Here is a 27667-nt window from a genome sequence, read left to right as displayed (position 1 = left end):
ATGATAGGTACACCCTCCTTGTCTCTTCATCAGCAGGTGTTCTATGCCCCAAAGCTCCAGGAAAGTAATTTCTAATGAGTGCTCAGGCCTTTCACTTACTACAGCTCCTTCAACCATCTAGGTCTTTACATCCATCTAACATGGAAGGCAAAGGCTAGTCGGAATACCCTCATTTTCCTCTTAAAGTAATAACTACTCTTGTTCATATCTCTGGTACACATACCCAGAGACACATACATGTGTATATATCTGCATGTATACATATGCACACATGTATGATGTATAGTATTACATATGTGCATATTCCTGTGTATGTGTGTACATGTGTATGTATAAGATAGAATACGAGTCCATGAAGGGGAGACTATTTCACATCTGAACCCCTAAAATACCCAGCACAGAATCTGACAGAGGAGATGCTCAGTAAAAGCTTGTTGATGGGTCCACACAGAACCTAAAATAGGCTTGATGGTAAATTGGACCCAAGGAAATTATGGCATAAATCGGCATAGGTGAGAGCTTGGGGCTGCTGATTACAAACCAAAGTCTGGCCAGATCTCAGCTTCATAGATCACTGGGACTGGGAGAACTCTTCGAGATACTTGAGTTCAATGTCTTCATTATATGGATGAAGAAACCGAGACCTGGCTATGTTAGTGCCATGCCATAGAGAGCAAACAGAACCAGCCTTTGAAGCCCAGATTGCTGATTTTGGATCCAGGGCTTATTGTCTTCAGGACACAGTGGGGGAAACAACTCTCCTGAGTTACTTGAGATAGAGAACCCCTCCAGGAGATGGCTTGATGAGTTGCCTGGTTCCTCTCCCTTCTGATTGGACTTTAGTTGTAGAGAGTTAGAATGTGCCTAGAAAATATAATTCAAATTCCACAGAGGCTCAAAAAGGGGAGTCAGATGCCAAAGTAACCCAGAGAGAGAGAGAGCCACTGACACACAAAGGGTTCAAGTCAGGTGCCAAAGTAACCCAGAGAGAGAGAGCCACTGACACACAAAGGGTTCAAGTCAGGTGCCAAAGTAACCCAGAGAGAGAGAGAGACACTGACACATAAAGGGTTCAAGTCAGATGCCAAAGTAACCCAGAGAGAGAGAGCCACTGACACATAAAGGATTCAAGTGTCTAAGAGTGATATTATAGATCTAGAGGGGAAGAGTACTTCAGATCATCGAGCTCAACCCCCTCATTTTATAGGTGAGGAAGGCATTAAGTGACTTCCTAAGATCATTCAGTAGATTTCAGAGGGAGAATTTGAATCTGGGGTCACTGACTTCAAAATCATATTTCCGGGGGCAGCTAGTTAGTGTAGTGGATACATCACTAGCCCTGAAGTCAGGAGGACCCAAATTCAAATCTGGTCTCAGCCACTTAACACTTCCTAGCTGTGTGACTCTGGGGAAGTCACTTAACCCCAATTGCCTCAGAAAAAAAAAATCATATTTCCTTTCCACTCTGTAACACTATCCCCCCCCCCCAGATCCCGTAGGACCAAGATTTAAAGCCAGGCCCTCTAAATTCAGACCCAAAGCTCAGTCCACTCTCCAACACTGCTTCCTCAGCCTCTAAGTTTCTGGTATTTTAACTTACTCAATCCATCTTTGGTCTTTAAGCTTAGTGGCTTGGATTATAGAACCCTAAATGGGCCATAACAAAGGTCACCTTTCCTAGTCTATGGTCCTTCCAACTACTGGCTAGAAAATGGGAGGAGGGGAAGGGTAGTTTTTCAAATTACCAGCGAGTCCCTATGAGAATATTCTTCCAATTGGAAACCAGACACTGTGAACAACAGCATGAGGAGCAACAAGGGATAAAAACCCCATTCTTTCCCATGGGAGGAAGCTGCTGAAAACTCAGGATGGAATTTGGTCTCCCTTCTCATCTTCACTAATCTTCAGGAAGATTAATCACATTCATTAAGTTTGCTTTTTCCCCAGAAAGGCAGGTTTTGCAGACTGCAGTGAGAAGAGATCAAAACAAGGAGATTAGAAATGGGCACAAAAGAAAATTCATAAGATCCTTGGGAGATACAGAAACAAACTCTGGCCAGCCTCCTCTCCTTTAGGGGCCATTCCTTCAAAAACAGAGGGCAGAAGGAGAGGAGACCTGGAAAACTAACCTACCAAGCATCCGATCACCTGTGTATGCAAGATACCAAGCTAAGGACCGAGCAGTTAAGGATAAAAACCAAACCAAAACCCAGATAGGCTCATCCCTCAAGGGGCTTGCCTTCTACTGACAAAGAAAGAATAGAGTTCCTAGAGTGACTGGACACATAAGAAGTGCAGAGTCATGATTCTGACGAACCAGAACTCAACTTGACAATCATGAATGTCCTTGAAAGGGGACTTAGGCTCAGTCACCAAACAAATCTCTCCATGCTTCATTGAGGAGGTACTTTCTGATTTCTTTTGAGTCCCTGCTCCCTAAAAGGATGGGACAACTTATCCAAATAATTAAGGACAATTCAGCTAGCTAGCTGGAGAAAATAAGTTGGGTAGATATTTAAAGGGGTGGCCAAAGCTATTACCCAAAAATGTACCCAGGATATCGTATTGGGGTCATGTTGCTGAGTTCAGTCACAATGTCAATAACTCCAAAGGGCACAGATAAATTCAAATAGTTGCAGTAAAATGGCAGAATTAAAGATCACTGAAGAGGCAATCCAGTAATACTACCAAGCAACCAATAAACATTTTTATTTGTCAAAAACTGCATCAATCAATGGGCCATGAAGAGAAAAATGGGGGAGGGAAAGGTCCTGCCTTCAAGAAGACTGATTCTAGTGATGGAGAAAACAACTACATATATGGCATGTATAAGATTTGAAAGAGAAGACAAAGTAATATTGGAAAAGAATACACTATCAGCTAACTGGAAAAGATATGCCATAGTTGGTAGTACTTGAGCTGAAACTTGAAGAAAACCATGGTTTTATAGGAGGAAGAGACAGGAGGGGATGGCATTGTAGTCATGGATATAGCCAATGTAAAAAAATTGAGATGGGAAACAAAAGGTCGGCCTTATTGAAGGAAATAATGAATAATGGGGGGAAGCCTGCAGTACCACAGAAAGTTTACATTTGATTCAAGATTTAATAGAGATTCTTTGGAAAAGTAAAATGCAAAGACAAGGATGACACTAAGGAAGCAACTAGTTTGGACAGAACAAAAAGTGGATTGGAAAAAAAGAGAAGGCCTGGAGGTCAGAACACAAACCAGTCTGGGATCATGGGTAATAGGAGTCAGCACATAACTGGAGATAAAAAATTATGAGTTGGGATTTGCAATTCAGACATATTGAAATGTATGATTTACGATAGAACAACCAACCCAAGATGTGCAGCCTCAGATAAAGGAGTTAGGGAAAATGCTAGGATTTGGAGAACGGTTATTAATGTTCAGGGCAAAAACAGGGTCAGAGGGAGTGAGACCAACTAAGAGACAAACCAATATGGACCAAAGCAAGTTTATATCAGGATCTCTTCAGCGCCATATAATCCAAAGTGAGAGGGAAGGGGTAATGAGATGGAATAAACAAACCAGGGTCTAGTCAGAATCCAGACAATTCATCACTGGCTCAGGAAGTAACCAGGAGCTGCTCATTTGACTGACTCAATTTGTGTCTTCAAAGTTTCTGGCTTTTATGGTCATGACTTCCCCAAACTCAACTGGTAGGATGATAATGTACTGGGAGTGCCGTGTCCCCTTCTGACTTAGCTGTGCCGGTTAGGACATGGGCTCCAACACCAAGTAACTCACTCTCCAAATAAGGACCAGCCAGAAACCATATGTTCATCCTTCTGTATCCCTTAGAAAGCATACATGCTGAGCATGTGATGGGAGCCCAGTAATGATTTGCTTGATAGATTAATTGGTCTAATCTGCCTGTTCTTGAAAAAGATTTGAGAAGATAATAAATTTGGAGAAAGAATTAATTCTATTTTCTAAACAAGCAATTAAGGTTTTTTCCTTCAGTGGTTGGCCGTGGATATTTGCCTAAGATTCAAGCTTCCTGCCCAGAATGGGCCAGAGAAGCAGGTGCTGCAGTGCCTCAGGATAAACCAGTGGGATCGAGGATATTGTATTTCTTTAAAGGCAGGTGAAATAGTGGCAACCTTATCCTGATATATAGATAATGATGGCAGACCCAGTAGAAAGATCTCAGACTGCTGAAGGAGAGAGAGAAACACAAAAGACTGAGTAGTGAAGGTAGATGAAACTTCTTTGCTGTTATGGAAATTTTTTTCATTTAAAAAGTCTTTTTTTAATTTTATTTTTATTTATTTTTTATAATTTTATTTATTTATAATTTTTGACAGTATATATGTATGAGTAATTTTTTAAACATTATCCCTTGTATTCATTAAAAAGTCTTTTATAATTACTCTCCCATTGAAATCTCAAAGGATTCTAGTAAAGGAAGTATTGTCCCCAATGTATAATTGGGAAGGAGACTGATAGATGAGTCAGGAAATGGCCATTGAAACTCTAGAAAGGGGCACATTTTACTAAATGAAATGGGATAAGAGGCTAGGGAGAGAGGAAGGCAAGAACCATGTATAAGAGAGCTGGACAGCTCCAAGGAGATACCAAATGCCCTTTTTCTGCTCTAACCATTATTTCAACAAGCAGTTATACTCTATCCTGACCACTGAAATAGGGACTGGGGTTACAAAAACAGAAGAAATAGATCCCTGCCCTCAAGGAACTTACATTCTACTTAGAGCAAAATAACAAGTTCAGATAGAACTAGATCTCAAATAAATACAAAAAAATACAAAGTAATTTTGGAGAGATCATTAACAACTGAAAAGACAAGGATGGGTCTTAGGTAGGAGATAGCAAGCAAAAAAAAAAATAATCGTCAAAAGAAGCTAGGGAGGGCAGTAGATAGAGCTCTGGGCCTGGAGTCAAGAAGTCCTAAGTTCAGATCTGGCCTTGGACAAATCACTTACCATCTGTCTGCCTCAGTTTACTCAAGAGTAAAACAGGAATAATAATAGTACTTAGCTCCCAAGGGCCAAATGAGACAATATTTTTTCCCATAATAGTGTTTTATTTTTTGTAAATACTGGTGAACATTCATTTTTGTAAGACTTTGTGTTGCAATTTTTTTCTCTCCTTTCCTTACCTTCCCCCTCCAAAAGATAGCAAGCAATCTGATATAGGTTATATATGTGCAATTCTTTTGAAACATATTTCCATATTTGTGATGTCATGCAAGAAAAATCAGACGAATGGGGGAAAAACACGAGAAAGAAAAAAACAAACAAAAAAAAGTGAAAATAATGTCTTGATTCATAGCTTCGTGTCTGATGACTGCCAGGACACTGGGAGGAGGCCTCCATCTTTCAGTTTGGGGCAAGGACTCCCCTGGAGTCTGTCCTTTCATATGGATGGTCTTATTGACTAGGTGTTGCCTTCTCCAGACAGCTTCCTAAGATGTGCTGAGAGGAAAGAGGATGCTGGGAATTCTTATGTGCATGGATCTAGGATTACCAGGCACTGATGGGCAAAGATATGGTATGGGACTTAGAAGACAGCTGATTTAATAGACTAATGATTATTTATGGGACTCTAGGAACATTTTGTTGTCCTGGATAGGGTTTGAAAATAATAAACCAAAGGGCCTTCCACAGGCTTACTGACAGCAAAGAAGGCTCCCACTGCTTTCAGCAACAGTCCTGGCCTTAGGCAAAGCCCATTCATCACTCTGCTTATAAACTGTGGGTGACATTACACCCATCAATCACATTAGCCACTGGGAATTACATAACACTGGGACAGAGCCTAGATAATCCATCATGTGGGGGTCAGACTTAATTACCAAGAGCTGCATCAGTAAGACACATGACTTCGAACATTTAATAAATCCATCAAGGATCACAGAGTTCTTTAGGTTTAGATTCTGTTGTGAAAATAAAGGGGGGAACCTCTCCTTCTTTATGTTACTGAATTCCTAATATCTTCAAATAGATTGCTATATGTGTATTTTCAAAGTCACTAAAGTCTCTCAGCCTCATTTTATTTGATCTGTCAAATAGGAAGAATCAATGCAGCTGCTTTATAGATTTATTGTAAGGCTCAAAGGAGACCTTTAACGCATTAGATAAGTGATTATTATTGAGAAGATTTCTTTTGGTCTCTTGATGAATGTGCATATTGAAAGGCACATGGAAAACGCATGCACACACGTATGTATACTCTCTCTGCTTAACTTTGCTTCTTTTTCTCTTTTTCTCCATCTCAATTCCTATCTCTTACTATCTGCCTCTATCTCTGTCTTTGTTTAAGTCTGTCTTCTCTATCTCCATCTCGTCCTCTTTCCTACTTCACCTTCAACAATATACCTCAGCTGCCCTCATCATGAAACATCAGCCTTACCCTGAAACGCCTTTCTCTAATTGGTGAGTTCCTGTTGAAGGCTCCATTTTGAGGGAAATCCCATTCCTTTTCTAGCTCTGCATCTAGCTCTTAGGACTGCACCATCAGCCCCTATTTTAAGACTTCATTTCTACTTTCCAGCTCCCTTTTCTGGATTGTTCGTCCTCATTAGAACATAAACTCACTGAGGATAGGGGCTGTCTTTTTATGGTACTTGTGTCCCCAGCATTTAACATGGTGCCCAAAATATAGTCACTTCAATAAATGTTTGTTGACTTGAATATGCTTTCCATTGGCCAGAAATTTCTCCTATTTTTTTTTTTTTGCCAGAGAAGACTCTTTTCAAGCTGTTCATACAGTCTTAATAATGGCTGTCCAGATTTCTGTAAGCCATCTAGATAACCTGAGTGTGAGAGTTAAACAGGTGATGAGATAGAGCCTTTTTAAATCCATGAGCTGGATTTTTGGTGAAAAGCCAAAGAAGGCAGAGGGGAAAAGCAAAAAAAAAAAACAGCTGCATGATACAGTTGTTTTTTCTTGAGTGGGCAAAAGAAGGAGTTGTTATCTAGGCTGAGTTCCCTCACTGTCCCAACAGCCCAGGTCACTCAATCTTACTGTCTTCCCTTTTGACAGGACAATTGAGATCAGATTCTGCTCCTGGAACTGAATTTCTCTTCCATGGCCTCTCTGGGCTACGGTTCTGTGAGCCTTTGTCTCAGTTTCTTCATCTAAAAAATGAGCTGGAGAAGGAAATGGCTTTAAATCTTTGCCGTGCGTGGGGACAGCAAGAGTCCAGACTGAAATGACTGGATGACAGCAACACTCACAGTGTCCCATCCCATCACTATGCTGCTGTACTGAGTCAGTCAATAATCATTTATAAAGGGTCTACTATGTGACAGGTTCTGTGCTAAGACATGAGGAAACAAACAAAGAGCTCTTTGATTTCAAGTTTATATTCTAGTGGTAAAAGAGCATCTACAATTCAAAGTCGTGATACAAAATAAATAAAGATTTCACAGAGAGGAATTCTCATCTGAAAAAGGAAAAAGGCCTTATGTAGGAAGAAGAAGAGCTGATGTTTTGAATATTTAGAAATTCTAAGTGGCCAAGGTCAAGGAGGGGGCATTCTAGCAACAGAGGAGGGGGGTAACCTGTGCAAAGGGTAAGAGGGAAAACCAGGTGTGTGATTTTAGGCAAATCACAATTTTTACCAACTTCAGTTTTCTTCATCCGTAAAATGCATATGGTAATAACATCTACCCCACAGGGCATATATTTTGCAAAACAAAAGTTTTGCAAAAAAAAAAAATGTTAGTTGTTGTTATATCCAAGAGATATCCTGCATTAACTAGTAAAATAAAAGCATCTTAAAAGAAAAGTCTGAGCAAAACAACTGTTTGGGCATGAATACAAATATTGGATTTAATTTATACTTTAACATATTTAACAATTTAACATGTATTGGTCAACCTGCCATCTGGTGGGGGGGGGAAGGAAGGGAAAAATTAGAACAAAAGGTTTGGCAATTGTCAATGTTGTAAAATTACCCATGCATCTATCTGGCAAATAAAAACTATTTAAAAAAAAAAGAAAAGAAAAGTCTGTCCTTAAATGAACTGATGTTGATTATGTGATGATCAACATGTAATGGACTTGGCTCTTTTCAACAATGAGGTGATTCAAGGCAATTCCAACAGACTTGGGATGGAAAGTGCCATTCACATCCAGAGAGAGAACCATGGAAACTGAATATGGATCAAAGCAAAGGATTTTCACTTGGTGGTGGTTGTTTGTTTGCTTTGTTTCTCATATTTTTCCCTTTTGATCTGATTTTTCTTACACAGCATAACCAATATGGATATATGTTTGGAAGAATTGCACATGTTTAACCTATACTGGATTGCTTGCTGTCCTGGGGAGGAGGAGGGAGAGAAGGAGAAAAAAAATGTGGAAAAAAGGTTTTGCAAAGATGAATGTTGAAAACTATCTTTTATGTATTTGGAGAAAAATAAAATACTATTTCAAAAAAGAAAACCTGGAAAAAAGAAGAGTCTGTTTCAATTTTATATTTCTATCCATATTTGCTTCTGGTACATGGTAAGTACCCAACAATTGCCTAAATCTCAATCTAAATCATCAAACCCATCTGGGCTAGGTGTATGCCTGTAATTTGAAGCAGACCCGGTCTATCTTCATTGGGCCCCAGCTTCCTCTGGATGCTTCCAACATCCCGTTCCCCCAATGTCGCCATTCTGGGCTGTTCCCCATCCTTGCAGATACACATTTCTCCCAACAGAAGCCAGGTACGTGTGTGTTGAGCAGCCCTGTCATTGTTTGCTCTCCTCCTCCCTCAGTGCTATTTCCAGAGGCCAAGGGAATCAAAGGATTTCAGTGAGAATTGGCTTCTGCTAAAAACATATCCAAGAGATTGATGCTCATATTAATTATGGACACATTCTCCCTTCCCCCCTCTGCATCACAAGCTCCATTATGAGCTCCACATAGCAAATAGCATTATTCATTTTTCAGTCGTCTCCTCAGCAAGATGCTGGCTTCAGGACTGTTTTCAGGAGATCAAGGATGCTTTGGGGCAATGCTAATAACTATCATTTAATAGCTCTCCATGACTCTTTCGATCATTATATAACCGTGGAGACATACGCAATCCTCCCTCCCCCATCTGAGATTTGAGATCATAAAACACTCATTGGAGTTTTACCATCACTTTTTGAAAAATAAACACTCTCAGGGCGGCAGGTGGATGATGATCAAGGCAGACTTTGCCTCTGAGGTGAGATGGCCTTGACCTTGTGCCTCTGTTCCACTTCAGTAAGAATAGTGCTATTCTTATAATGTTGCAGGCACTGTGCTAAGTGCTTTACGATTATTATCTCACCTAATCCAGCAGCCCTGAGAGGTAGGGGCTCTTATTATCCCCATTTTACAGATGATTAACTGGTCAAGGTGTTGTCTTAAGACATTTTCTCACTTGATCCTCAGGCATAAACTCATAGAGATAGAAATAGGAAGTATCTTAGAGATCATCTAGTCCAACCCTCTCATTTGATGAAGACTAAACTCAAGCCCAAAGAGGGAGGAAACTTTCCCCAAGGTCATATATGGTAGAAACAAGGTTTAAATCCACTTCTTTGGATCTAAATTCTCCTCCCTCCTACACTACATTTCCAGGAAGCATTTTCTATGTAATAACTATGGGCTTTCCTATGCAAAAAGCCTGCTATCTGCTCAGGAATAGCTCTCTGTCTAATGGGAGAGAAGAAATACACAGAAGACTAATAAAAGGCAGGAAGAAATACAGCCATTATGGAGCCATATTCCTGTGCTTTCACTCAGCACCCATTTCCCAACCTGATTTCCAAGTCTTGGTCAAATGTCTTACATAAATTTTGTCCTCAGAGACCCAGAGACCCAGCGCGGGTTCCTGGTGATCCTTGCTTTTCTCCTTACATGCCCACCCACAAACCACTTAGTCAGGAATCCATTCTAAAATTTTGCTGGGATGTTGAATTTTCATATGCCCGATCTCACTTATCCTCACAATAGCTCCCCTAAAGCAGTTGTTATTTCTCCATTTTACAGATGAGAAAACTGAGATTCCTGAAAGTTAAGAGAGGCAACGCAACAAGTAAGATGTGGTGTTGAGATTAACATCATTAACTAACTGAGCTTTCGAAATAAAATTAGACTTAAAATTCCAGAGTCCAATCATTTCATGGGGAAAACGAGGCATTAAAAATATAATTGGTGAAGCACCACACAGCTGGCTGGTGGCAGGGGGTGAACTTGAATTCAGATCAGTTTAACTTGGGTGCTTATGGCACGCAGTATGTGGCACATAGTAAGCACTTAATACATGTTTCTCATTTGTACCTTCACTCCCTTACCTATAATTCTAGCAATTAGAATGGAAATGAAGTTTATAGAAGTCCTAGACTTGCTAAAGTTTAAAGGGAATGATGAGTCTCTACATTTATTGGGTTGGCTAACACTACAATGAAAGCCACAGTCATTGATGGGACCCATGGGATCTTGTTAAGACCTATCAGGGCTTAGTCAGAGCTTCCAGAATCCAGGGTCATCTGTACAATCCAATGAGGCATCCAAAGAGTCCTTTTCTTTCAGGGATATAGTAAATGCTGAACAAATGCTTGCTGAATTAACCTCCATGAACAGCTCCTACTTCTCTGCTCCTCCCTCAGTGCATCACATAGTCTCTGAAGAGAATAAAAATGAATGATCTTGTAAAATCTAACAAAGACTTCAGGGAGGGGCAAATCTATGAGCCTGTTGGGAAGCAGAGCACAGGAATGGACAATGCTTCATTAAGACAGAATTCTCTGGATCCTAGATAAAAAGGGGGGAATATGTCACCAACAGTCTTCTGCAAAAATTCAGGAAAAATTAGGAATTCTTCTGATAGGATCATTTTCTTGCTAAGAATGATGCCAGAAGAACAGGCAACAGAAGCCTCTTGTTGGATTGGGTTTGTGCTTATATACAAATAATGAGCATTCATATGAAACAAATGTGTTAGCTGAAAATATTTTACTGGGTAACATTATTTTGAGTCATTTCAATCATATCTGCCTCTTCATGACTCCATTTTGGAGTTTTCTTGACAAAAATATTTTAGTGATTTGCCATTTTCTTCTCCAGTTCATTTTAGAAATGAGGAGTTAAGGAAAACAGGATTAAAGAACCTGGCACAATTCCTGGCACGTAATAGATATTTAATAATTTTTTATTTGAATTTAGTAGGTTTCGAAGTGGCAGGTGAAATTTGCAATAACTGAGGAAACAAAGGTTCGCATTTTTGAGCATATCAGTTTATTAAACAATGCATGGCAATTGTATAATAAATTAGGACCAGGCAAAGGATATGAACAGATAATTTTCAGATGAAGAAATTAAAGTCATTTCTAGACATATGAAAAAATGCTCTAAAACACTATTGATTAGAGAAATGCAAATTAAGATAACTCTGAGGTATTGCTTCACACCTCTCAGATTGGCTAGAATGATAGGGAAATATAATGATGAATGTTGAAGGGGAATGGGAGAAAACCGGGACACTGGTGGAGTTGTGAACCAATCCAACCATTCTGGAGAGCAGGAACTAGGCCCAAAGGGTTATCAAGTGTGCCTACCCTTTGGTCCAGCAGTAACTCTATTGGTCCTGTATCCCCAAAAAATCATAAAGGAGGGAAAGGGACCCACATGTGCAAAAATGTTTGTGGCAGCCCTTTTGTAGTGGCAAGGAACTGAAAACTGAAGAGCTGCTCCTCAGTTGGGAAATAGCTGAATATGTCATGGTATGTAAATGCAAAGGAATATTATTGTCCCATAAAAAATGATGAGCAGACTGATTTCAGAAAAGTCAGTAAAGACTTACATGAACTGATGCTAAGTGAAGTGAGCAGAACCAAGAGAACATTGAACACAGTAAAAAGAACTTTCTATGATGATTAACTATGATGGACTTAGCTCTTTGCAACAATGAGACAATTCCAATAGACTTGTGATGGAACGTGCCATCCACATATAGAGAACTATAGAGATTGAATGTTGATGGAAACATAGTATTTTCACCATTTTGTTGTGGTGGTTATTTGCTTGTTTTTTTCCTTTCTCATGTTTTTTTTTCCTTTTGATCTGATTTTTTTGTGTAGCATGAGAAATGTGAAAATATGTTCAAAAGAATTGCCCATGTTTAACCTCTATCAGATTTCTTGTGCCTGGTGGAGGGAGGACAAGGGGGACAAGGAGAAAAATTTGGAACACAAAGTTTTTCAAAGTTGAATATTGACAGATCATTATACCCTATGGCAACAACAAGATTATATGATGATCAGTTCTAATGGATGTAGCCCTCTTCAACAATGAAATGATTCAGGCAAGTTCCAATGGGCTTGTGATGAAGAGAGCTATCTGCACCCAGAGTCTGTATCAAAACATAGTATTTTCACTCTTTTTGTTTTTGTTTGCTTGCTTTTTGTTTTCTTTCTCAATTTTTTTCCTTTTTTATCTGATTTTTCTTGTGCAGCATGATATTTGTGGTAATATGTTTGGAAGAATTGCATATATTTAATATATTTGATTACTTGCTATCTAGGGGAAGAGGTGGGAGGAAGGAAAAAAATTTGTAAGATTTGTAAAATTATCCATGTATATATTTTGAAAATAAAAAGCTTTAATTAAAAATACACACACACACACACACACACACACACACACATATATGGAAAAAAGAAAAAAGAAATGAATTTTTAAAACAATCTTTTCCTGTATTTGAGAAAATAAAATCCTATAATTTTTTTTCAAAAATGGAAGTGGGCCTCTTTAGCCCCAGGCCCTAAACTAGAAGGGGAGACTGATTTTTATGCATTAAAGAAAGCATTCAACAGTTTATAAATACAAAATCTGATTTCTAATTGGAGAAAAGATTATAGATTTTTCAATTTAGGAAGGGATAAATAAGTTTTAAGAATTGAGAAAGAGAGAAAATGTGAAGTTCCCTGAAATAAAAAAAGATGTGCCTCATTCCCCCCAAGTATCTGTATTTAATCAAAGGAACAAGGAAACAGTAACTAATTAATCCAATATAGGGCCAATTTTCAGACAAGATATTTGAGTATAATTGTGAGAAAGCTTTTTGTGTCATTCTTCAAATCCGACTTGATTTCTGGACAATAAAACTGGGGTCCATAGTTAATAATCCCCAAGGAATAGATAAAGGTGATCCATCTTCCCATCCACACAGGGCTAGGTTCAAAGAATGTAGTAAAGATTTCTCACAATTCTCATAATTGAATAGTTTTCTTACAAGTCAAAATATGAACTAGATCCATAATTGAATAGAAAAGGAATTGAGTATTGAATCACAAGACAGAGTCAATGTGGTTCACTCAATTCCCACAATTCCCTCTGTTATTTATTTGTTTAATCCACAGTTTCTGCCAGGACCTTCTAACCTATGAGTTCAGCAGCAATATAACTCTTCATGACACACTTGCAAGTATGACTGTTCTGTCTGACAGAAGATCTCTAGAATCCCCTATCATTTGGATCCAGAATTTGCCACATACAATTCTTGTCTGATCTTTAAAAAGTTGATTTGCTGAAATTTGGAGACAGGGTATTCAAACCTCTTGAAAAAGGACAAGACTGTGAACAATGCTCACCTTGGATGTCCTAGCTGGGTTTTTATTCTTTTAATGCTTCGCTCTTGGGCTTCACTCATAAGAATTATTTCATCACTTTTATCCCTCAGGAAAAGAGGGAACTCACAGGGAGGTGAACTCCTTCCAAAAGAGCAGGGAAGCCCCTTTCCTGAAATTCTGAGTCTCAGAGACTTGCCTAGGAAAGTGAGAAACCAAGTAATTTGCCAATGGTCGACAGCGAAGGTCAGAGGCAGGGATTTAGCTTACATTCTCTTGATCACAAGGAAAGTTCTTTCCCCTTGTGGTGCCATGAAGTGGAGGGTTGAATGTGATATCAGGAAGAACTCACCTAGGAGACTGGAAAAGCCTCTTCCCTTCTTGTACCTTCAGTTCTCTCTTCTATAAAAAGGGGACTTGGACTCAATAGTCACTGAAGTGCCTTTCTGTTCTAAATTTGGAATGTGCCAACACAATGATTAGAGCTGTTGTTCCCAATGGAATCAACTTCTGGGCAACTGGTGGGCTCCTCCTCTTTGGAGACCTAGCAGGCAGAAACTAGGTGATAATTTGCTGGGATACTATAAGGGAAGAGGAACTAACGAAGAGGCTCAGTAGATAAAGAGCTGGGTCTCAAGTCAGGAAAAACTAAGGTTCAAATCCTGCCTGATATACTCTTCAGTTAAGTGACTCTGAATAAGTCAGTTAGTCTTTGTTTGCCTTAATCTACTGGAGAAAGAAATGGAAATCCATTCCAATATCTTTGCCAAGAAAATCCCACATCCAGTCTGGACCATGGGATCCCAGAGTCGTGAATGACTAAACAACCACGGCAACAAACATTATACAAGAGATCCTTCTTCTGGTATTGGTTGAACTTGGGAGCCACTGAGCTCTCTGCCATCAGCGCAATTCTGTGTTTAAAAACCTGAATGCCTGATTTAGGGAACACTCAGACACTTTTTTTGTTCTGATGATGAGCTTCAACTGTGGACAGCTCTGAACTCTGTGGCTCAGGTTCTGAAAAGAGCTGACTGGAGAGCCTTGATGAGGAAAGGAAATATCAAAAGCTACTCTGAGCTCAACCTATGGCAACTCCCTCCTTTTTGTTAGTAGTAATGTTATTTCTAAAAAGGTGATGGCAGCAGAGACTGTCGCTGCATGATTCTGGGTAAGTCATTGTACTTTTCTGAGATTTTGTGCCTGCATCTATGAAATAGAGTTAAAATAATTAAACACCCCACCCAATGGGATTGTTGTGCCTCAGGTTATTGTTCTCAGACGCTCAAGAAAAACCTGTAGAGAGTTCTCGAGTGCTCTTATTTAGACTTGTCTTTCCTGCCCTCTTTCTGGGAACATTATTCTCATTGAGCCATTTTTGTGAAGGTAGAAATAAAGCAGGAAATGAGATAAATCTCAAGTAATCATGTTTTGTTCTCTTAACACAGGATTTAGTAAGACATAAACACATGTCTTCTCTCATTTCTCAAAGCTTCAATATGCATTCATAGAGACAAAAGACCTAGCTCTGTCACCTACTTGTGTGATTTTAATCAAAATACTTTACAAACTCAGGAACCAGTCATTTTGGCATTGTCTATTTCATGACATGGTCATTATATATAAGACTTCTGTAAATTTTGAAATTCTAGATCAACTCAGTGACTTAATAGTATTATTTTCAACTAAGTATAGTTAATTAATAATAAATTCTGTCTTTAATATGTGCTTGGTATATGAACTTGAGCAGGTTTACAACTTTGTGAGATTTCCAGACAATACTCTAAGTCAATGAGTTGGAGAGAAGGTGCTAATATATAATGGTAGAGGGACTTGGGAATTGCTGGCCCAATTCCAATCATTTCACCTTCTCATTTGTACTTAGCACCCATCTCTTTTAGTTTTCTGTGCACCCATGTTGTTAGCAGTGCCCTTACTATATGTGAAAATTGAATGATCAATGATACTAATCACCTTGACTTGCTCCAGCTCCTTTACTATTCAGAAGAGACCTTTCTGACCTGAGAATTAGAACCAGTCCATCGAGAGATCCCAAACCTCTTATCGAGAGATAAAACTTAAGCTGGCCATATCAGAAGTCCCTTGCAGTGCTGGCACACTGAACCTAGAACTTCTCTACTTTGCCAGACAATCAACTCAAATTGACTCATGTCAAATGCAAGTCCTGAAAAACAATCCAGCCTAGAGATGACCTGATACCATATGATGACACACGTCCCCCTTTGATTATTGCTTTAACCCCTATTGTCTATGTCCACTCTGAGCTCAGTTCCAACTGTGCTCCCATGTATACATGTCTGCCTTTTTTAGGAAGAATAAACTCACAGATACAACCTAATCATTTTCTCTTTCTTAGTCCGAACTCTGGGGGAAAATGTTAATGCATAAGTTGGTTATATCTACTTCCCCAATTTTCCTGAACTTTTCCCATCATGTCAAAATGTATGTGTCTAATGTTCTTCTTCCCCGCTACTCCCATTGGTACATTTAATAAACTAATTCCTGACTATTTTTGAATTGAGGCTCAATAATGACTATACCCAGGCTACTGTTAGGCATGTGAGCTTGATGAAGGTTGGACCTAGCTAATAATAGTTTTAGTGTTCCATTGAACTCACTGAATTGCTCATCTCATGTACTTAAAATATGCTTGTGAAGCAATTGGCTCCTCTTGATGACTGTATTTTTTTAAGGTAGACAATAGCCAATGAGGAAAATGTATTCTTTTTTTAATTAAGCTACTTCAGTGTCAGGGAAAGAATCAAAGAAAGCATATGTGAATGGGATAATTATAACAAAGAACAGAAGGCTGAACTACTCAAGTCATGTCTGTTTGGGTTTGTGTATTTCTCTTGTTCTCTAGGACAAGGACAAAGATAGATAGATAGATAGATAGATAGATAGATAGATAGATAGATAGATAGATAGATAGATAGATATGGATTGGTAGGTAGATAGATGAGTATAAAGATAAATAGATAGACAGACAGAGGATCGATAGATGGATAGATAGAAAGACAAATGATAGCTAGATAGATGGATTGCTAAATAGGGGGAGAGAGAGAGAGAGAGAGAGAGAGAGAGAGAGAGAGAGAGAGAGAGAGAGAGAGAGAGAAAGAGAGAGAGAGAGAAAAGAGAAGAGAAGAGAAGAGAAGAGAAGAGAAGAGAAGAAAAGAAAAGAAAAGAAAAGAAAAGAAAAGAAAAGAAAAGAAAAGAAAAGAAAAGAAAAGAAAAGAAAAGAAAAGAAAAGGAAAGGAAAGGAAAGGAAAGGAAAGGAAAGAAAAGAAAAGAAAAGAAAAGAAAAGAAAAGAAAAGAAAAGAAAAGAAAAGAAAAGAAAAGAAAAGAAAAGAAAAGAAAAGAAAAGAAAAGAAAAGGAAAGGAAAGAAAAGAAAAGGAAAGAAAAGGAAAGGAAAGAAAAGGAGAGAAGAGAAGAGAGGAGAGGAGAGGAGAGAAGAGAAGAGGAGAGGAGAGAAGGAAAGAGAGATGCAAATAGAGTAGTAATAGTTAAAAGAAGTTAAAACCCAAGTTAAAAGACAAAATGGTAAACCAGATTGACAACTAGAAACTGTCAGTGAGTTCAATCACTGGGTTCAAATGAGCTGAATCACAATAGAGGAAGAGAACTGGCAGCTATGACTTGCTAAGATTCTTCAAGTGATACAATAAACGTCTTGCAAAGCAGAGGAGGTGCTGCAAGGAGAGAAAGGCAACTGTCCTAATTTTCCAAAAAGAGAAGAGAACAAAGGCATCATAGGACTGATCTTTGAACTTGGCTTCTGGGATTATTATTCTTTATTACTAAAGGCACAGCTAGCATGCAGAAAGAAAATAAAATGCTAATCATGCATGACTTTAATTGACTGATTTATATTCACTGATCAGCAAACCTTTGTTAAACACTTACCATTGCAAACTTAACCTGCAAACAAAATGGCAGGGATACCAAACAAAGGCCAAAACAACCCTTGAACTCAATGAACCCACATGCTAATGGTAGGACAAACAGGAAAGCACAGATGTACATTCAATCTATATGGAAGTAGATGGCAGATAATCTGACTAGAAAGGCTGGGGTAGGAGTGGGGAGAGTCTTAATCCCAAACCTCACAAAGAAGAAGAGGGGGAGGCAAATAACTGATGCAGTGGATATAGCACTGAAATTGGAATCAGTAGGACCTGAGTTTAAATACTACACACTTGATACCCAATAGCTATGTAATCTTGGGCAAGTCACTTAGCCCTGATTGCCTTGCAAAAAATAAAAATAAAAAGGAAAAGGAAAAAAGGAATAAATGGTGAAAGGTTTCTTTCTAAGCATCACTTTGGAACCGGGGCTGTAAATTCTTACTAGATTTAATTTTGTTTTCCTTTTTTTGACTAGTTAGTAGTCAAAAGTTATTAGTTTTACTAGTAACTAGTGTGACTAAACTAATAAATGAAAAGCATGTGATAGATATATGGCATACCTAGAATTGAGTGAAATATTTGACAAAGTCTCTCAGGCTATAGAGAGACAATGATAGGTAATCATAAAATTAGTTGGATTCAGAAATGGTAAATGTAAGCATTTACCCAAAGTATATTTATAGTATATATACCCAAACTATACTTATTGATGGTTCAGCATAAGTAAGCTTGGAAGATGCTTCCCAGCAGTAGAGAAATTAAGAGATCTGAGCTTGCCTCCAAATACCTTTAGGGCTATTATGTAGAAAAACAAATCAAACATATTCTATTTGGCCCCAGAGGGCAACTAGGGTCTAAAAGATGTAAAGAAGTGAATTTTGAATCAATATAAAGGAAAATTGGGCAGCAAGTAGAACTGTTCAGAAATGGAATTATATAAGGAGAGAGCAGCCTCTAGTTCAATTAAAATGGCTAGTTAAGTGCTATAAAGAGAATTCTTATTCAGATAAACTTTCAAAGACATACCTCTAAGGGAACTTCCAACTATGAGAATCTCTGATATAGCAGAGGAAACTGAGGTTCAGCAATGTTGAGTTGCCCATATTTATACAGTGAGTTAGATGTAGACCCAGGCCTAGAAAACAGCTTTCCTTAGTCACAGGCAGGGGACCATGGCAATCATTAGTATCAGTGTTCTTCTCGTTTTTATTAATATCCTCATCCTAATCATTAGCAAAGAAAGCTTCGTGTTCTCCAATGTTAACAATTCCAAAACCTTGAACTTTAAACATTCAGACAGAATCCTTTAAGACTATGTGGGAACAACACATATTTTACTTTTAATGAATTATTTAGGCCAAATTTAAATTCCATTAAAAGTTAATGTCATATAAAAGCAGGTTTTCTCAAGTCAAAATGTTGCATTGCCTCCATTTCTTAATGCAGCTTGGTATGGACCAAAGATCACCTTCTTGTCACTTGGGTCAAATTATTTCCCCCTCTCTTAAGTTTCTATTTCTTCCTTTATAAAATCAGGGGGAGATAATCACTGATTTATCTCTTGGATAGAGTGAGTATATAGTGAGAGAATATAGGATCTGGGGAAATTCTTTGGACTGAAAGGTATTACTGACAAACTTCTTGTCCTTATTAATTTTTAGATGCTGGGACACTTCCAAAGATTGGGATTCCATCAGCAGTGTGGGATTCCCTTTTCCCAAACTCCCCTTAGTACTTGGTCTCTGCATATCTAAAGGGACAAAAAGAGTGATCTTTTTTAGGCTACCATCATACAGACAAACCTCATTGGGCTGCTCCTTGGGAACAGCGCATGCTGTGTCCCTGGACTCATGCTTGGAGCCTTTTTAACTCTTAGGTTCTGACAGAGCTGTTCAATCTACTGAAAGAACTACCACCTCACAGTGAGGTAATAGATGAAGATGCCAATAAAGTTCAATAGGTCTATCTTTAATTTCTTCTCACCGGGACTCATCTGATTGATTCCTCTGCCTCCCATTTCCCCCTCAACCTTCATATCATTACTAAAATGTCATTGCAAAAGCACAGTTCAGATTACATAACTCCCATGCTCAAAAAACTTCACTAACTCCCAATTATTTCTAGGACAAAACACAAATTTAAAATCTTCACAATCCAGCCCAAGCTCTTTGCTCAGACTGATTTCCCATTGGGCTTCACCATGAACTCTATCTTCCAAAAATTTGAGCTATTTGCTATCCCCTGCACAAGCCAATTGACTTTCATCTCATGTCTTTGTACAGGCTGAACACTGCCCTCCACTTCCATCCCAGGACTCTCTTCCTTTTTGCTTCTTAGAATTCCTTGCTCTCTTCAGGATTGACTCCAGAGAAATGGCCTGTGGGAATAGACCATCCTGATTCTCCCAGAAGTTAGTTTTCTAATCCCTTCCCTGAAATTATGTTATCTATTCTTTTCATTGGCACATTTGTACACATAGATTGATAAGATCCTTAAAGGACCTTATAATTTTTAATTAATAAAATAATATTTAATAGCTAATATAAAGGTAGGAGCTTTTTAATATTTATCCTTAGTTCTGAAGAACCCAATTTAATGTCTGTATTTGATCATTGCTTATGGGAATAAATTGAGAGTTTGAATAATCTTTTGAATTCTGTCTCTAAGGTGAGCCCTTTCAGTGGAGGAAGACCTCAGCAGTGGATAGAATACTGTGAATAGAGTTGAATAATTTCCAGTTGGGTCTGATTCTTTGTGACCCCATTTGAGGTTTTCTTGGCACAGAACTGCGGTGGGTTAACCTTTCCTTCTCCAGATCATTTTGCAGATGAGGAAATGAAGAAACCAGAGTTAAGTGACTTGTCCAAGTTTAGTTAGAGTCTGAGGCCAGATTTTAACTTAGGAAGATGGTCTTCCTGACTCCAGGTCCAGCACTCTATCCACTGGGCCACCTCCCTATCCCTTGATGTCAGGAAGATCTGATTTACTCAGTAAGATACTTACTCAGTAAGAAGTAAGACTAATTCAGGAAGATACTCAGGTATCTTCAACTTGTATGACCTTGAGCAAGTCCCTTGACCTATCTCATTTTCTTTATCTGTAAAATGGAGATAAAATTAGCATCTAGCTCTAATAAGGGCAGAGTTGTCATGAGGATGAAATGAAATAATATTTTTAAGGCACTTTACAATCTTAAAGTGCTGCACAAACACCAGCTATAATTATCAACCAAGCAAACAGTGTTCCCATGTTAGGTATTTCACAACCCAGTTGTGTCTCTTTGATGGTCATTTCAGAATACAATAATTGATTTTTCAATCAAGAGGAGCAATCCTTCTTTTGTTTTGCACAATAGGGATGCTTTTCTGCCACCTTTAAAAACCCAAGGCTGATCTGGTACCAGTTTGGATTGTCTCTGGGGTTTTTCGTGTTTGTTCTCCCCCATCCTGCCCCCACTGCAAAGCTGCTTTTCTGGGCCCCAGGATGAGAATGAGATGCAGCTCCTGTCTGCGCTGCTCCAAGCAGCCCGCCACTCATCATTTAGACCTTTAACAAAGATCTGCAATGCAGTGGCAGGCAGCTCCCTGAGCCAAGAATTCCCTGATCCTCTTTTCACATCCAGCAATTTGCCTTCCCACCCAGTTCTCAGATTACTACTTAATGCGGGCCAATGAGTAATCACATGTATCTGAAACACAAAAAGGAATGTTGCAAAGGCAATATTTAATAATCCGTACATCCCTGCAGAGAATTCACCAAGAACCTTTCGAATCTATGTTTCATAAAATCAGAACCTTTAAATTTCAGAGCTGAGAGGGAGCACAGAATCTTCCCCACAGAATGTCAATTGGTTGATTGAACATCAGATCATATGCATAGAGCTGGAAGTTACTTTAGAGGTATCAAATCCAACTCTTTCATTTTATAGATGAGGAAACTGAGTCACAGAGAGGTTAAGTGACTTACTCACAGAATCTATAGACACATAAGTGTCAAAGGTAGCATTCCCGACTGATTTCAGTAGCCTACGCACTCTGTCCTGCTGAGCTTCAAAACATAGACCATAAATCTGGGTGTGGGATGGGCAGGTAGATTTTAGAATGGAGGATATCATGGATAGAAGGACCATGGAATTCAGAACACATGTCAAAATTTGGCAGGTAAATTCCTGCCAAGTGAAGGAATGAAAGGAAATCTGTGGGTTTGGGATATTATCTACTAAGAAGTCCGATGCCATGTATCACCTTGGCCAGCATTAACAGTCTGAAGTTATCTCCCCAGTGATCAGGATAGATGTTTATGGGATGGAGGAGAGAGCTAGACAGCAGGACCCTGACCATGGATAAGCAAAGATAATTCATTGCTTTGCATCTGAAAGCCCAAAGAGAACAGCAGAAGCAGAAAAGAGAGGATTCTTTGGGGGTCTACACAAGTAAAGTTCACAAACAAGTGGCTTGAGATGAGTAGGAAATGTTTCCATAAGCTATGACTAGGAAAGCTTCAATGCAGATGAGAACATGACTCTGTCAACAAGAAGGTAATAAAGAGATGCACATCTGACTCTAACCCTCAATGCCTTTGACTTTGACTCTAACTGAAATGTTTAGTAGCAGGCACTTGGCTATGAAAATCTGAGGAAAATATTGCCCAATTTAAGTGATTTGCTCAAGATTATGTAATCTATGTAGCAGAGCAAATTATGAGCTTTATTTTCCTGCCTTCAAACCAAAGAGTCAATTTTTGCCTGTTTCTGCCCCTTTCTTCCTTATTTGTCACGAATGTCTTTTCTCCCTCTCAGTCCTTGATGCCCTTTCATCTTTAATCCAATAACAACACTCTTTCCATTGCATCTTCTCTGTTCCCCATACTAATGATTCTATTTCCTCCTGCCTCCTTATTTTCCCCCATCGGTGGAACATTTTGCCTCCACTTTGAGCATCCTTAGATTCCTTTAAAGCTCTTCCAGGTATCACCTCCCATGGGAAACGCTGACCCTTTTGGTTGGTGGTGCCTTTTTACTTCCCAATATTTTATATAGAGTTAACTATTTACATATGGATTCCTGTAGGAAAATATGAACTTGAATGGAAAGCTGTGGATAATATCTGTGCATAATAAATCACTGTAGTAGGTACTTAATAAAAGCTTATTGGGTTGCAAGAAATAAAACTGAACTTGTCATACTCATCTTGTGTTCCAGAAGAGCATCCTTTTAGTGTAGGCATTATGGGTGTTTATATTATTATTTCTCTTGATGATAGATGTTAGAACATGGGTCCATGTGATGAGAAAAATAGTCTGCCCAAAATCACACAGAATCCCTGTGTCAGGTAAGACCAGAGTGTTGTTTCTGGATTCTTAATCCAGAACTCTTTCTGAGATAGTATATAAAGTCTTATGTTAATTTGGAGTCGGGTGCAAATTTATGTTAACTCGGAGAACTTATGTTACCTTGGAGAAACTAGCTTGGAAATATGTAGAGTCATTCCTCTTGCTTTCCCCATTCCCATTGAAGTTCTTTGGCTCTGCTACACATCAAAATGTCCAGACTAAAAAAAGTAAATCATTTGCAGACACAGATAATGGATCTAATTCTCAGTTCATGTACTGAAAAGAAAATGAAATTTGGTTTAGTCCTCTGCATGTAAAAGTTTTAAACATTCTTATAAGGAAACAAGCTACAGATCCTAGTGTATAAACCTAGCGTATAAACCTTAGTAGCATTACTGAAAGAATTTAAATCCACTTAAAAACTGATTTTAATTGCTAACTTTAGGGAGAAATGGAATATGAAGAAAATAGAAGCAAACTTGTGATCAAGGATCCTGGGACTAAATCCTAGCTTTCATCTCATTGTGTATTTGAATTTAAGCAAATCATTGGGGCAGCTAATTGGCATAGTGGATAGAGCACCAGTCCTGAAGTCAGGGGGACCTGAGTTCAAATTTGGCTTCAGACCCTTAACACTTCCTGGCTTCGTGACTCAGGGCAAGTCACTTAACCCCAATTGCTTCTGGAAAAAAAAAAAGTTGTTAACCTATATAGACCCCAGATTTATCACAAATGAGAGAGCTATTTGAGATAAATTGCAAAATTTCAAAATTTATTTACAAAAATTGCAGTTTCAAATCTATAATTTTAGGATCTCTACAGGGTCTTTTAATTGGACAGTCTATGATTTTATATAATGGAAGAAATATCAGCAGACAAAAAAAATTAGTAAATTTAGAGTTCTGTATGTAAATGTGCTGTTAAGGGTCAACAATTTTTGGTGCAAGTAAGAATTGGCCACTAGTGAATATTACCATTGGGCCAAAATATTTAGTGCACAAATTTAACATCATCTACCAGAAGTAATAGAAAGTAACTGGTAGCTGTCAGTGGTGCTGAACTTTTAGGAAGCTGCACTGGACTGGAGATGGCAGTGAAGAGAAATATCTTTAAATGGGTCTTTCCCAAAGCTTCTATCTTAGCCTTATAGTTCTGAGGCCTTATCAGATCCATCACAAGAAGGAGCAATCCAAAGGAAGAATAGGGTCAGAATCAAGAAGGTGCCAAGATTCACCTCAGTAAATCTGAAACACTTTGTTTTCCTGACAAGAGAGCAAGAATTGTTTTTGTCAAACTGGGAATTTGCCTGTTCACAGCTGACAAAGGGCATGTCAACAGAACTTGAAACCAGGCTGGAGTTTTTCCACAAGTCCTATACTGCACTTCCAGAGATAGAGAAAACAATCAGGCCAGATTTTTTTCCTATTACCAGGTTCCTTTGTGAAGCTGTGAGACCATATTCTTTATAGGGCATCAAGAAGTTTCCTTGAACTTTGTGAAACTCCAGGAGTTTCTAGATGTCTGTAAAATACTTGCTCATTTACCAAACCCACATAAATCAGAATAGGTATCAGTTATTGCCTCAGCCATGCTTCCTGCTTTGGATATTTTAAAATCAGCCAACCAACAAGGATTGATTAAACACAGACTGAATGTCTAGCCTTGTATTTGATCCTAGGGAAGATACAAAGATGAATGAGATACAGTTCCCACTCTGTCTAGTTGAAGAGACAAGACAAACACATAAAAACTTAACCAATAAAAAATAATATCAAATTGTGGCAGACCAGAATATAAAAAGATGCATGATAAATGTTGGAAGTTTAAAGGAGGACAAAATCAACCCCATCAAAAACTATCCAAGCTTCCACATCCCTGAGAGCAAGATGCACAGTCTATCTATCTCAATGATGTAATGTTCTTTATGTGACCTTCAATATTTTGGTTTCTCTCTACCTCAGTTTCCTCATTTGTGTAATAAAGACAAAGACTAGATGATCTCCCTAGGTTCTTTTTATTCTGTGATTCTTTATTCTCAAATCCCCTTAGCCCTAACATTCCATGGTCTATGTTGTTCTAAATTCTCTTCCAACTCAAAAATGAAATTATTCTTGATTACAACATTAATTTATGGTCACTACATCTGAGGAATTGCAGTACTTACCAGGAAAGTGTCTAGAAGATGGTTGTCTAGATGAAGAAAGACTAGAGAATAGGGCTGGTGGGGATCAGTTATGGAAACTGGGAGATAGCTTTGACCATGGAAGACATAGAAAGATCTACCCAAAGTGCTAAGTATTTGAAGGAACATTATGTGGATGAGACAGTAAACTTAATCTAGTTGATCCCCAAGAGGGAGAAGTAGGAGCCAAGGGAAATGTTACAGAGAGGTCCTTTTCTAGAAGGAGAAGGAAAAGCTTTGAGCAACTAGAACTGTGGCAATGTGGTTGCTTCAGAAGGTGACAGGATCTTCTTCAGTGGAAGCATTCAAATGATAAATTAGTAAATTTAGAGTTCTGTGTGTAAATGTGCTGTTAAGGGTCAATACTTTTTGGTGCAAGTAAGAATTGACCACTAGTGAATATTACCATTGGGCCAAAATATTTAGCACACAAATTTAGTATCATCTACGAGAAGAAATAGAAAGTAACTAGTAGCTGTCAGTGGTGCTGAACCTTTAGGAAGCCGCACTGGACTGAAGATGGCAGTGAAGAGAAATATCCTTAAATGGGTCTTCTGAAACAAGTTGCAGTGGGGAACAGCTTTTTAATTATAGTTGAACTAAATGATCACTGATATTTCTTCCATCGCTGAAATTCTGTGATTCTATGAATGGTTCTGTCCTTGATCAAGAGGCTTCAGGCAGCAATCCTGATATAGACATGACTATTTTTAAAAGAATTGGGGTTAGAGTGTCCTGAAGGCTCACTATGTGAACACTTGGAAATTAGAATTTGGAGCATAGCAGAGGTATTCAGGAGTATCCCTGATCCCTCCCTCCCAACCCACACACTGTACTAATGCTGATTGCAGAATGTACTTCTGGCTCCTATTTGAGAATTCTATTTCCTAGTAATGGCTCTTCAAATCCCTGGAGGCACTGTCTGAGCAAAGCAAAGAAGAGATCTCCAGCAGCCTCCATACATTCTGTGGAGGTGAACCCCAGAGGGAGCACATATGGGCTCCTTAAGAGGAAGAGGAAGAAACATCCAAGAGTTTAATTTGGAAGGTGAGAGTAATATGAGGGTCAGAATATTTAAAGCAATCAATTAGAAGTCATCAGAACATCCCCCCACTCCCCAAAATAGTGAATGCTTCAAGGGTTTAATTCAGCTTCTCTTGTGGAAACAGCTTGGTGAGTATACAGAATCCTCACCAATTTAGAGTTAGAAGATCTGTAAAAATTCTGGTTCTAGTATTAACTATATACCTCCAAATCACTTAATCTTCCTGAGGTTCAGCTTCCACATCTATAAAATCTGGATAATAATTGCTCCCCTTTTGAGTGATTTGAGGACCAAATGTGATCATCAACAAGCACTGTTTGTTTTTCTGAATTACAAATAACATCATCGAGAATTATCCAGTTCAATAAGAATTTATTAAACACCTAGTTTGTGCCAGGCACAGTGCTAAAAATTCAGAGAACAGAGACAAAAATCAAGCAGTCCTTTAAGGCATGTTTCAAGGAGAGAAGGGGAAAAAGAAGACAGAAAAGAAGGAAAGAGGCAAAGAAGAAGAAGGCTTTTTCAAGAAAGAAAAAAGTGACTGAACTATTTCTAATTTTCAGATGTCAAGAATCAGTAGCTGTACACTGTTTAGAATTTCAGTATGTCCTATCAATCTTCTCATAAACACAGAAAACAGAAGTCAAAGGAATCATGTATAGATGGCTAAAAATGTAGAAATCACAGGGTTTAAGAGAATGGATGTTTTGTATACAACTCCTGTCAGAGAAATGAAAAATGAACTCCAAATATTTCAATGACCCTGTAGGACATTCTTTCCCACCCTTACTAACTCCTGTCTCTTTCTTTCAGGACTTACTTAGTGGCTGACTAGAAAATAAACCCATTCTAAGACATGAACCTTTACCTTGCTCCCATAGAATATGACCTTTAAGGGGGGGAAGTCTGTAAGAGAGAGAGAGAGAGAGAGAGAGAGAGAGAGAGAGAGAGAGAGAGAGAGAGAGAGAGAGAGAGAGAGAGAGAGAGAGAGAGAGAGAGAGAGAGAGAGAGAGAGGGTTGTTTAATAGTTCTTCCTGATCATCAATGTTTTCTCAGTTCTGTTTGCATAAACTCTCTGGGTTTCTATCCCCTTGTATTTTATCATTCTGGAGAGGAAGCCTGCTTTTTATTTACGCACCTTGTTTTACTTAAAGAGAGAAAGGACTTTAATTTGCCAGAGAAATTGGCAAGCTTTGGAGAGAATAAATTAATGCATGAAGATTCAGGCTGGGCTCTCAAAGAGAAGGTTAAAGCCCGCACAGTCCTTCTGGAAGGGAGCTTCAGTCAGTTCTTTTGGATGATGGATACACAAGGAGCAGTTGCTCACCTGAAAAAGTCAAGGAAGAGGGTAAAATACAATTTTAAGAGTGTTTTTATATCATCAAAGCCTTTAAATGAATAGCGCATTTGAGGCTCACACTACCAACTATAAGTCAAATATTTTAGAAAATACCATCTCCCTTTTGCTGATGAAGAAATTCAAAGGAGTTTAGCCCACAGTTTTACATTTAGGAAGTGTCAAAGTCAGGATTTGAACTCAGAGTTTACCTAACTCTGAGCCAGCCACAGTTTATCAATTTATCCACATTTAGGCTCTAATACAG

This window comes from Sminthopsis crassicaudata, chromosome 2 (assembly GCF_048593235.1).
Source record: "Sminthopsis crassicaudata isolate SCR6 chromosome 2, ASM4859323v1, whole genome shotgun sequence".
Taxonomy (NCBI): domain Eukaryota; kingdom Metazoa; phylum Chordata; class Mammalia; order Dasyuromorphia; family Dasyuridae; genus Sminthopsis; species Sminthopsis crassicaudata.
This window is presented reverse-complemented; position numbering follows the sequence as displayed.